This window comes from Sceloporus occidentalis, unplaced genomic scaffold (assembly GCF_023333645.1).
Source record: "Sceloporus occidentalis isolate IW3139 unplaced genomic scaffold, rSceOcc1.0.p SCAF_11, whole genome shotgun sequence".
Classification (NCBI taxonomy): Eukaryota; Metazoa; Chordata; class Lepidosauria; order Squamata; family Phrynosomatidae; genus Sceloporus; species Sceloporus occidentalis.
The window spans coordinates 6,169,714-6,182,855 of NW_028316991.1; positions in this window are offsets into that span (position 1 = coordinate 6,169,714).

Genomic DNA, 13,142 nt, shown 5'->3' on the forward strand with positions numbered 1-13,142 from the left:
CCTATCCCCGGTGTGGTAAATGTTTCAAACAAGCTCAGCTTTATAATGTCCCTTGTGTAGACCACATAAAACTTAACTGTCTACATACTATCCGTAAAAAATTAAAACTGTTGTTTTTTTACATTATTGCATACATACAGAAAACAATATGATTTACAAAAAGATATGCACCCTACCTTTTTTCCAGCAACAGTAATTACACTGACTGCCCAATGCTTGTGGCAGCCACTGGAAGTGACTATGCGACATCACTGAACCATGATGTCATAGCACCTATACCTAACAGTAACTCTATAAACTAAGTCCATGTGGATAATTACTTTGCACCATTTAAAAGATCAGTCAATATAAACTATAAACACACTATTACAAGAAAAAAAATCTTATAAGCCATTAGATAACAGGAAATTATGATCGTTATAGGTCTCATTGCCCCTAATAATCATCATTCTATTAAGGCAATCTTTATATATCACAGCAAATGGTTTGGTAATGGAGGGAAAGGCTCTATTTTTCAAAACAAGGGGAAATATATTAAATATAAGCAACTCAATGTTAATAAAGGTTAAACTCAATCTTCATTCGTTTAAAGCAACTTACAAACTAGGGACTTTTTATGAACTATCAAACGATAGTAATAACTCTATTTAAAGAGATACCTAGAGTCATCATTGATTGAAATTACATATATGACTAATGATTAGATTTAACAGAGTTATGAATTATCTGTACCGAAGATTGAACATTGACTGCCAATCAATAAGTAGACAACCTGTTTTTTTCATTGTTATGTAGATATAAAGCTAGATTTTGTTCCTTCTGTAATCAAACTATAGTGAGTCAACCTTGCATATCTTGCTTCTTCTAAGCAGTAATTACGCTGGCAAGATTTCCATATAATATTATTGAAAATATGTACAGTACTTTTTTTGTAAAACTCTTAATTACAAAATGACATAATTATAATGTGTGTGTATAAAAAGATCAATGATAGATTCCAGGCTTATATTTAGACTGTCACTTTATGTTCATTGCATCATGTGCTGATTCAGCCATTGTCACTATTGTTACACTTCAATTTTAGAAAGAAAGCACTTGTCAAAGTAAGTGAATGCTTGAGTTATACCTGACCTTATACAAATCTAAATCACTTTATATTCAGAGACATCTGACACACTGATTGTTTCATGAAGGTTGTTCTGGACATGTAATGACACAGCCATCTCACAAACCTATGTGTATTATCACAGACTAGTCGCTATATGACTACTTCCAAAAGAAATAAAATTTTCTAAAAATGAACCCTTTATATTTATTACTTTCATACTGTAGGTCATTAATCCCATTAATAAAAAAGTCTTAAAATTATCTCATGAGTATTATAATTTAAATATTTTTATCCTTTTTACATTTGCCACAAAACTATTTTTAAACATTTCTTGTTGGATGATGTGAACAATTTTACAGGTAGTGTCTTACTCCTAGGGATTTATTCACTTAATCAAGAGTTTGCAGGAGTGTTTGAAGGAGAGTTGCAGTTTTAACTCACAGACCTCGTAATGCATTACAAGGGTGGGCTAACTGCAGCTCTCCCTTTCCAGGATCAGTGGCTTCATGATATGGTGAGGTTACCCAAATGTAGAGGCAGAGCTAGCCCAAGCAGCCTATAATGGGAAAAAATGTGGTCCGGAAACTGGGGTAAATAGGGTGGGGAGTAGATGGAAAATGGCCAGTAAATAAGCAGAATGTTTAGTTAAATCATACATATGTCATACATAGAAAGTCACTTTACCCACTGAACTATGCATTATAAAAGTATTTGTGTATATGTTGTCTTAATTACCTGACTTAACTTACTACAACGGAAAGCCGGGGCACAATTCATAAACAAACACTTCTATAAAAATGATAAAGGATACACCTCTAGTCCCAATAAACATAAATCAATATGAGTGATAAAAAATGATGTTTCAATGAAATTAGGTGTTTTCATTAAACATGGCACAGTTTGATAAATGTGGACAATCTGCTTATTAATTTTCTGGATTCTGGAGCCAGAAACAATGTAAATAAATTTGAATCATAGAAAAGACAAGAGTCAAGGCTTAGAAAAGAATGTAGAATTAGACAAATACAAAAAATGGCCGTTGATTTAGGCTCAATTACATATGATCAAATTTAGGAATTTGCAAGTTTTTCTGTAAAAAAAAGTTAAATTTAATATATAAGGCACAATATTTACCAATTCTTGAAATGTGGCCATTACTACTACATGCAACAATGACAGAGATACTCGACAGAGATGTTGTACAGAAGGGGTGTCAATGTAGTTTTCATTTATTTTTGCTTAGTGTGAGAGCTTATCTGTATTTTTATATAACTGGCTGGTATTTTTGTAATCTGCTGCTTAAGGTATACTCTACATAAACAGGCAGAGATCTATTCTGGTTGGACACTTAAAACCTAGCTTGTCTGCCTTGCTTGCTGACAGGTATCCTTGGTTTTACCAAGTGCTCTTTGACTTTTACACTCTGTTGCCGTACCTCATTCTATTATATATTCTAGTGATGCTTTGCAATTCCTTTAGCATAATATTATCATCTATAGCTTTTTTATGTTAGCTGAGACTGTGTTTCAGATTGTTCTTGGTACTAACACCTTTCAGCTGTAAGTTTTATTATCATAAAAGTACCATAATATCCACATTTCATGCTTACAGGGTGTTTGTGATAAAAATATTATTAATTAATCTATATAAATATTAGACATGAGCATTTGGAATTGTGTAAATGGCAAATTTACCAAATTTTGGCAAATTCGGCGATTCGTATGAATCAATGTAAACTAGACTAGATCCCCACAAAGCTTCCAAAAACAAAGCAAAAAGGTCTGAATTTTCATCTAAATCTTGCAGGCCCTTTCATTCACACTCTCTCACAAACTCTCATTCTCGTTCAGTCTCTCTCTCACGCTGTGCTTCTCTGAGAACCACTTCCGCTTCTGCTGCCTCTTCTGCATCTTCTTATTCTCCATCTTCTCTCTTTCGTCTTCTTTTATGTTCATCTGCATCTCCGCGAGCATAACCTGGCGGAAGTTTCTGCCAGGATATGTCAATGGAGATGCAGACAAAGATAGTGGAGAGAAGATAAAAGAGAGAAGATAAACGTTAGAAGAACAGGAAGTATAGGTGGAAGCAGTAGTGGAAGTAGTCGGCAGAGAAGGTCTAGAAGATTTAGAGAGCACGATAGAAAGAGTGAACAAGAATGACAGTGTGAGAAAGTGAGAGTGTGAGTGAAAGTGAATGTGGGCGACGGACAACATGCGTTCTCAAATTAAAAATGCCCCATTTGCACTGTCTAATAAATATCTGTAGATGATAGAAAGATAAATATTTTTCTATTCTATATTTTTCTAACTACCTTTACTATAAGTACAGAATATCGTGAACATCCAATCCCTGACTCTTAATTTAATTTAATTTTGTAGACAAGATAAAATCTCCTGGTCACCTTTTTGTCATATGCAGATATCAGCAACATTTAATGTTAACAATGTTTCAGCAAAACAAAGTTGGAGAGATATACATATTATCCACATGATCGATGATCTGTCTCTCTTGATCTGTTGAAATTCACTTTCCTTTTCAAATCAATAGTAAGATCAAAGATCAGATAATGAACTGGCTTATGGGCTGTTCTGTTGAATAACATGGCTCTTTTCAGTTAAATCTTGCTATTTAAGTATCTTTTCTAAGAAAGTGTCTAATTTTATTTGCCAGGTATATAAAAATGGGGTGATCACCTGTGTAGACAGATGTGTACCTATGACTGAACCCAATGGTGGTCATACATTAAGCCTAAGTTAACTTCTTCAGTCCCCTATGGATGTACACTATATGGACAAAAGTATTGGGATATCTGACCATTATACCAACTGCTGACGTCAACCAGAAGGTCATCGGAGGTCATCGCTCCCCCTTACTGGCTGATCATACATATTGCAATTTTCAATGCAAGTCTATGGAGATCAGTGTTGTGCAGGGGGGTCACAAGGAAGAGAGTGAGAAATAATGTGGAAAAAGTAAAAAACAAAGTTTTAATTAAAAAAAAAAAATCAATAAAAATAATAAAATAAATAAAAAAATAAAGTGAGCTATGTGATGTCATTGTGACATTACTGGCATAATAACATGTTCCAGAGGTGCCTAGGGTTATGTCTATCCATATTGCACTAATAACAATTCACTACCCCTAATCCTGTTACGTCATAATTATTAAAAATACTACCTTATAGGGGATGGTAATGGCCATCTAGAACACAACAAAATATGTATATGGGGTATGTCTGTTTTAGTAAGATTAAAATAGCGAGGGGTTTGGTTTCATGTTTCCCATCGGACATTTCTGATTCCTCCTGCCAATATTATCGATTGTTATATGTACTGCGGGGAGAGGATACCCACTTGACTTGCCCAAAGGACAGGAGAGGTTTCGCCCTGCCCGACTTCCAGTAGAGCCAAATAGAGGCTTACACTAACATGTGGGCATTTTGGTTGGATTTTGTGTCTTCTAGGGAGGCTGGGAGCTCCTAAAATGATTGAGCATTGGATCGTATTATACATTTCTTTCTCTTTCACTACGACCACTCTCCGCCTCTACCCCTTCTCCCTTTTTTTACGGTTCTTCGGAACCTCACACTTTGTGACAGACCACACGGGCCAGACGGCTCACCCAAGTTACAGGATTACGCGCACGATTGCTAGGTACCTTTCCAGATCTTGTTATTTACCTTTTACTGTTTTATCTTTGTTCTGTTTTTGATTTATGGCATGGATTCATGCTGAGTCTTATGAATTGTCAAAAAGCTTTAATAAATACAATTTACCAAACACGGAACAGTAGAATATAAAAAAAAAAAAACAAGAATCAAATTTTCTTTAAGATATTGCTTATATATAGATTACTGAAGCCTTTGCTATTATTTTGAAGATATTTTGTTTTATTCCATATTACAACTGATTCTTGGAAAGAAAATACTAAACAATTTTTATTGACTTTATTGTGGTTTCATATGCATGCATGGACACACACATACACACCAAGCCTCCAATTGTGCTTTGCTGTTACTATATACAATTACATAATTTCAGAAGCATTTATGGTACTATACACTACACACAGGCATTACACATAAAAACTCATGAGAAAATATCAGTCATTCTTGGCCAAACTACCTATCATAACATTTCTCTTCTTTTAGCACCTAGGATGTGAAGCTTTTTACTCCAAACATAGCCCCGCATTATGATCATTTAATGATTTGCCTCTTTAGCCTGGTTGAGGGTGGAACTGATCAATGCCGTTATCTACGGAATTTGATGGCGCTATATAAAACAATAAATAATAATAATAATAATACAATAGATATGGAAGAAACAATAGATATGGAAGAAACAATCAGAGTATCCATTAATAAAGTGTACCTCTTAATTCTAGCCTATATCTTTCAAAACTGTATGTCTGGATACACTATATTTGTAATAATAATAATAATAATAATAATTGTATTATGCTATGGTACCAGTACAAAATAGAGCTAGGTGGAAGGGATTTTTTTTAATAGGCCACTAGGTGGAGATATAACAATATGATTTTTTCCATGCGCAGTTGCATGCAAATAGAAGCAAAATGCTATTTTGAAGTGGCTATGCTTTTTAAAATAGGTCTGGGATTAGATTAAATATTTTTTTTTTACAAATTCAATGATTTACGGTTATGTTTATGTAGTTTTTCTAATACTGGTGAGATAATGCAGGGAGACTATTACTTGCAAATGTAAGGACATATAAAGGTTTCATAATTGCCTTTGCTATCATTATTTAACATGAAACCTCTTTTTAAATATAATGAAGTTGGTTTAATTAAGCATAATGTGTTTTGTAATCAGAAGGACACAGTATGTGGCATTAAGACATTTATCACAATGCTATAAAATTATCTTGGAAAAGATTATCTCCTGTATTTTGATTTGCATTATGATTTTTTGCCCGGATTGTGATTATTCGGGCTTGATAATTAATTTAACATAAAAAGCTTTATTACAACTATTAAAAATGTCACTCGAAATATATAGTATTGTATTTGACATTTTACATTTTTTTTCTAGATATTATTGCTAATGATATATATTGTCTTTAGATAAAAACAATTGTGGTAATATGCAAACATTTCTACATTTTCTCTAAAGATCTTTTCATTGAGTAAAAACAAGGTTTTAAATATTGCAGAGAAAATGTTTTATTTTGTGGTATTTCCTCAAATACCCAGTTACGGAAAGTTACACAGCAATTTATAGTGTGGAGTGTAGTATAGAGATTTATAAAATATCTCATCTTTGTCTGGACATAGCAAATTTATATATACTTAGTTATTAAAGTCCTAAACCTACATTTTTCCTTTTTTTCAAAGCTTACATTTACCCATAATTTTAGTCTTATCTCTGATGGATCAACTACATTTCCCAAGAAAGACTGAGAACATATCAGATTTAACAGAGTCCCAATCCAGAAGGAATTCAGTTTTATATCACAGTCTCATTACGTGATACTCTTTTATTGTTTCGTGTTGTCTCTCTGTAAAATCTTCTTGTCTTCATTCCTGATCAAAATTAAAAGAGTCCAATAGAAAGTGAATTTTCAGTTTACGTGAAATATCTTTTGAAAGAAGGAAAGTCATCAGAAATCACAGGAAAATGGTTAATAAAGCCCTTTCTTCAATGCCGCAGTATTCAGTGACACCGTGAATTTTCACATAATTTGCAGATGGCATCTCATAAAATACCAGCAAAATTTATTCAGTTCAAATTAAATAGATGTAGCTTAGAGTAATCTTTCTCTATTAAATATGTCACTTTTTGCAATTGTTTCTTAATATCCCTTGCAGCTTCTATCTAAGATTAGCACTTTCTTTGCTGGTGCAGTTTCACTAACCTACTGAATTATTCACCGAAGCATAACCTTCAGATATCAGGTTAGAAAGACCTTGATTATGGCAGGAAGTGAACTGTATAAACCATTTTCTTTAAAAGAAATTTCCTTAGTACTGAAAATCCTAAACCCACTATGTACAACCCGCATAGAAATTAACTTCATAATTGATGAAAGCCAGTGAACTTGAACATTGCAATTTTGTTTTGTTTACGGTTGTTCATTTAATATAAAGCAAAAGTGATCTCCACACATGATTTTACATGTATATTTTTAAACTCAATTCAAGGCATGTAGGATAAGGCACGCCTTGTTTAATTTGAAATTTGCTTCGACTTATAGTGTGGATACTCTTCATATTCTATTACATAAGACATTTCATAGTTTAATCAAATATTGTTGAACACCATTAAAAATGTTGCATGTCCACTACTATATCCAAGCAACAATCCTAATTTTAGTCACTTAAGTATAGTTTTAAATACTCCACTAAATACGCAATTGATTCTGGGCGTTAATACTTTGATTTTAATACATTATTTAAAACATATTTTGTCCAGTAAGATGCTTTGCTGAGTTGGGGTTTTTTGCTTCTGCAAAGTGTTTTCTAAATGTAAACAAAAATGAAAGAAAATGGATTTACAAAAGTGTTGGAATTGGTTAAGATTGTACAATATAGTCGTCGTGTATAGAGAACCTGTCATCAATTAAACTAACCTATATACATATATATAATGGTTAACAAATGTGTGAGAATTGATCAACATTGTGTGCATGTCTATATTTACATAACTGCATGTTGAATCTAAATAATAGATACTGTACTGATTTACAGATTTACGTTTTTATGAAATACACTTTTTTCTCATATTTCTCTTTAAATCAGATAATTAAATTAATTTAAATGCATGTTGTAATTGGTACTATTGGATATTCAGACCCATATGCTATCCATAAAATAAAACATACAATAAAGACATCATTGAAGATTTGTTTAAGTAAATATAAAAATTATGTTAATAATATATGTTTTACTGGTTCTCATTTTGTACCAACAACTTCTGCGAGCTTCATGATAAGTATTTGTTGTGCATAGTTGTGCAATGCTGTTTCTGTGTGCACATGCCGTAGGGGTGCACATTCACACTCTCCCAATTCTACACAGACTAATGTGCCAAAATAGTAAAAGAGCATGGTAGATTGAACATAAAAAAGCAGTAATGAAAAGCCTGTTCCTTTAAAAATGCACCACATTAAACATTTCCAATGTGGGTCTGCTGCAAAAAAAAAGGCATCTTCAAAAACTTTAAATAACTATGTTATCACCATTACAGTTCACCCTCGAACAATGAGCTTTGTTTCATGAAGACAATACACCATGAATAGCACATTTGGATAATAATCCATGATTATCGTTATGGTGCAGAATGAACCTTGCATTCTTACCTGGAAAATCAATGAATTAAAATTGATACAGCCTTTTCCCATCAGTAAACAGCTTCAATATTCAATAATCAACTAAGTGCCATTGATTGTTAAGTGAGTTTTGGTTTGTTCTGCATCAATAACAATAATAGTAGTGTTTCTCAACAATGGAATCAATAGGAGCTAAAAGCTCTATTAAATAAACACCCAATATGTCTCTTTATGCACAGCTTAATTTACTTCCTACTTGCACAGGCACGGTGGATATGAGATCTAATCGTGTAATATATGGTGGTTCTTTCAACAGCAATGCACATGTTAATCATATGCTGTAGGTAATAGGCTAGTATTTAATTGGTATAAATTAGGTAGGTCACACATTTAGTGGAATCTGCATTTTGGTTTTGTTTTTTATATGTTTAAATGTTTCAATAGGATAGTGCATTTATTACATAATACATCTTTGTGGGCAACACACTTCTATAAATGATTAATTCATTGAAATGTAGCTGTATTGGATATTATATATATATATATATATATATATATATATTTATATATATTATACATACACTCACTGGCCACTTTATTAGGTAGACCTTGCTAGTACCCCCTTTTGCCTTCAGAACTGCATTCATTCTTTGTGCAGAATTTCTACAAGGTGCTGGATTTTGGTCCACATGGACATGATGGCATCACACAGTTGCTGCAGATCTGTCGGATGCACATCCATGATGCAAATCTCCCATTCCACTTCATCCCAAACGTGCTCTATTGGATTGAGATCTGGTGACTGTGGGTGCCATTTGAGTACAGTGAACTCATTGTCATGTTCAGAAACCAGTTTGAGATGATGTGTGCTTTGTGCCATGGTGCATTTTCTGTTTTTTGGATCATTCTCTATAAACCCTAGAGATGGTTGTGCGTGAAAATCCCAGTAGATCAGCAGTTTCTCAAATACTCAGACCAGCCCCTCTGGCACCAACAATCATGCCACATTCAAAGTCACTTAAATCCCCTTTATTCCCCATTCTGATGCCCAGTTTGAACTTCACCAAGTTGTCTTGACCACATCTACATGCTTAATGCATTGAGTTGCAGCCATGTGATTGGCTGATTAGCTATTTGTGTTAACAAGCAATTGAACAGGTGTACGTAATAAAGTGGCCAGTGAATGTATATACACACACATAGTGGCACTGTACAGCCCCAGGGAGATGTTTTGTATATATTCTATACAGGAATGATGTGTACATTGGAGGTGGTGCATTTGGAGAGCAGGGCAGGCAAATGCCCCAGCTCCAGTGCTGCAACAGTCCATATCGGCTTTTAAAGTCCAGCCCAGGATTTTTTATGAAGCTTGCATCATGTACAGGAAGTGGACATTTAAAGTCTCTGAAGGCTCACAACCAGAGAGACTGTTGGGGAGAGGAAGTTCCCAGTGTCCCAAGGCAGAGAAGAGGGCATGAAGACCATCACTAAGCCAAGTGTGACGCTATCTGCCTGGACCTGTGCATTTTGTCTGAGGGATGTGTTCCTGAACATGGCTAAGCTGGGTCTGGTGGGGAAGTCAGTGAGTAGTTGAGACGGCCAGCCCGGACCAGCAAAGTATAAGCCAGACAAGGCACCAATTGGGAACTGGGCTTTTATTTTATTATTTTGTGTTAGTGTGTTTGTGTGTTTTATTTACAAATGTACACGTCAGTTTGCTACAAATCAGTGTCCCTGAGCTTTATAACCATAGAAGACGGTGCTTGAGATCACTAAGAGTGACATCTATGACCCTCAGCTAACAGTGTCACAATATATACCTATACATTTATATTCCATTAAATCTGAATGACCAACAACCTCTACAGATCATCTGGAGGCTATCAACTCATTCCTATCTGAGCAGTCCTCTTATTGTTTCACTTCCCTATGAACCGCCCAGTGCCTGGGCACTAGCTATTCTCTTGGACCCCTCTGCAGCCTATGACACAGTTGACCACCCCTGCTTCCGTGACACAGTTCTTGCATGGCTTAAATCCTACCTCTCTAACCGTACACTTAGTGTCTTATTCACTGAAACTTGCTCCTTTCCTCTACCTCTATCTATTGGAGTCCCTCAGGGCTTAGTCCTTAGGCTTCTGCTCTTCTCCATCTACACTTCTTCCCTTGCACAACTCATATCTTCTTTTTGCTTCCAGTACCACCTACATGCAGGTGACACCCTAATCTATATTTCCACTCTGGACCTTTCACCATCTCTTCTAACTCGCCTCACCAACTGTCTTTCAAGAATTGCATCATGGATGGTGTCCCATTATCTAAAGCTCAACATCTCCAAGACCACGTTTATGGTAATTCCACCATCTGCTCTGTTTACAAGTTTGCTGCCTTGATGTCACACTTGACCCTGCTGTCTCCTTTATCCCTCACATCCAGTCCCTCACCAAATCCTGCAGCCTACACCTGAAAAACATTCATCCGAATCTGCCCATTCCTCACACAAGAAACAGTCAAAATACTAATCCACTCCCTTGTGATATCCCGGCTGGATTATTGCAACTCCCTACTAATTGGTCTCCCGCCTTACACTGTTCCAATCCATCCTCAACACTGCAGCTAGACTAGTCTTTCTCTGTCACCATTCCTTATCTGCTGCTAAACTATGCCAATCACTTCATTGGCTCTCCATACCCTTCACAATATAATTTAAACTTCTGACCATGTTTTACAGAGCCCTTTACAGCTTTGAACCCCCTTATATCTTTATCCTCCACTCCAAATACACATCTAATCGCCCTCTACTTTCCTCTCACGACTTGCGGCTCTCTTCTACTGTCATTACCTCTTCTCACTCCCGTATTCAGGATTTCACTCGTGCCCCACCCCTCCTGTGAAATTCCCTTCCTGGTTCTGTCAGACTTTCTACCTTGTAACTTTTAAAAGCTATTTCCCAATAATCTCAGCCATCATAATCAAGCCATCCGAACGATCAACAACAGATCATCCAGACCAATCAACTTATCCCCATCCAAGCCATCCTCTCCCATTGTTTTTCTTCCTCCTCAACCACTGACTAGATTGTAAGCTCGCAAGAGGAGGGACCTTTTCTCCTTTTTGTACCAGTCTGTTATTGTGTGTGACTTAAATTTATCTGACTGATTGTAACAGCGCTATGGAATCTGCTGGCACTTTATAAATAAATGTAATGTAACTACTGAATAGATTGTAGGCTCGCAGGAACAGGGCCCTCTTCTCCTTTTGTACCAGTTTTTTATGTGTTGAGACTTCTCTGGCTAAAGTTTAAAAAACATACATACAATCCATGTTTTTAAAAAGGCAAGATATAATCTTAAAGGACTTGGCTTTCTATGTGGTCCTCAGCCTTAAATACCTTGTAAGGTCCAACATTAATTCATAATGAATCCTTAATTTGGGGGAGCATCATGATTTAAAGCGCTACAAAGTATTGTTATGTAGTTATGTACTTTATAGCCTTTTTAAGTTTTCATCTTCTACTAAGGAATATTTTTTCTTTAAAAAGACATTTTCTATAACGGTGTGGCCTATAATAGGGACAATACAGAATAAGCTTTGTACCAGCACTTGGTTTTCTATTTCATCTATAGTTGTTGGAGAAGCTCACACAGGCACAATAAACTTTTTGGGGGGTGCACTATACCAACTACGTTTGTTGATCTCCTTTACCGGCCTATTCACGCTATGGAGCCAGTGCCGGGTCAGCGCAGCTTCCATAAGCTGCATTAGAAGATGCTTTTAAGACATGAAGCACCAGTATATGATATCCGTGTCTTAAAGATATGGTGTTCCTTTTTAAAACAACAAAGATGTTGGCTGTGGAGGGGGGAGCAGTGCAAAAGGTAAATACATTGCTGGCTATACTGATAGAAATTCTTTGGAACCATTATACAAGTCACTTTTTATACTCACGTGCATTAACTTAAACCCCCATCTCATTGTTCATTAATTGAACTTGTTGTACTTTTACCTCCTACACATTGTCTAGTATGTAAATTGGATATAACACGCTTTTTGAAAAATACTTTTGAATAAATAGATGCCACTAAGTGTGCTAAAAAAAAACCCCTCAAATTGAGCCTAGCTTTGCAAAAGTCATTAGATAAATGCATCTGTTTACTGGTACAACAATATTGCTGAAAATGTACTTAATAAGGATTATTAATACAATGCATACTGCAAACATTAGTTTGCTACATAGCAGACACACAGTGTGAATTTTATGCAATGATTTGGTATTTTTGGAATGCCCAGACATCCATCTAAAGAGCTCTGAAAAAGTAAAAGACGAGGAAAGAATATAAAGAGAAAACAAGTTAAGAAACGGATATTTCATTTTTAAGGAAAGGACTATTACCAACTATGCTTGTTTGGTTTACCCAATTCTTCCTTTAAATTAGACCTTGAACATTACATTTTTAATTTTAGCCAGGCCAGTAGTATTCCTTATGATTATAATGCACCCCCTTGGTATTTGGAATTGGACGCCCAGCAGATTTCCACAATAGGAACAGTGCTTACTCTCCTATTCTTTACTTCAAGAGGAATTTCTGTAAGATGGACTGACTGTGCACAGCTTCTACTCAGATTTAATGACTGTCTAATTCGGCCTATCATTTGTTACATATCTGTGAGGGTCAGCCACAATGTGTGAGTGATGTCATTGTTTGCGTGTCCCCAAAATTATTTATTATCCTTGGTACTG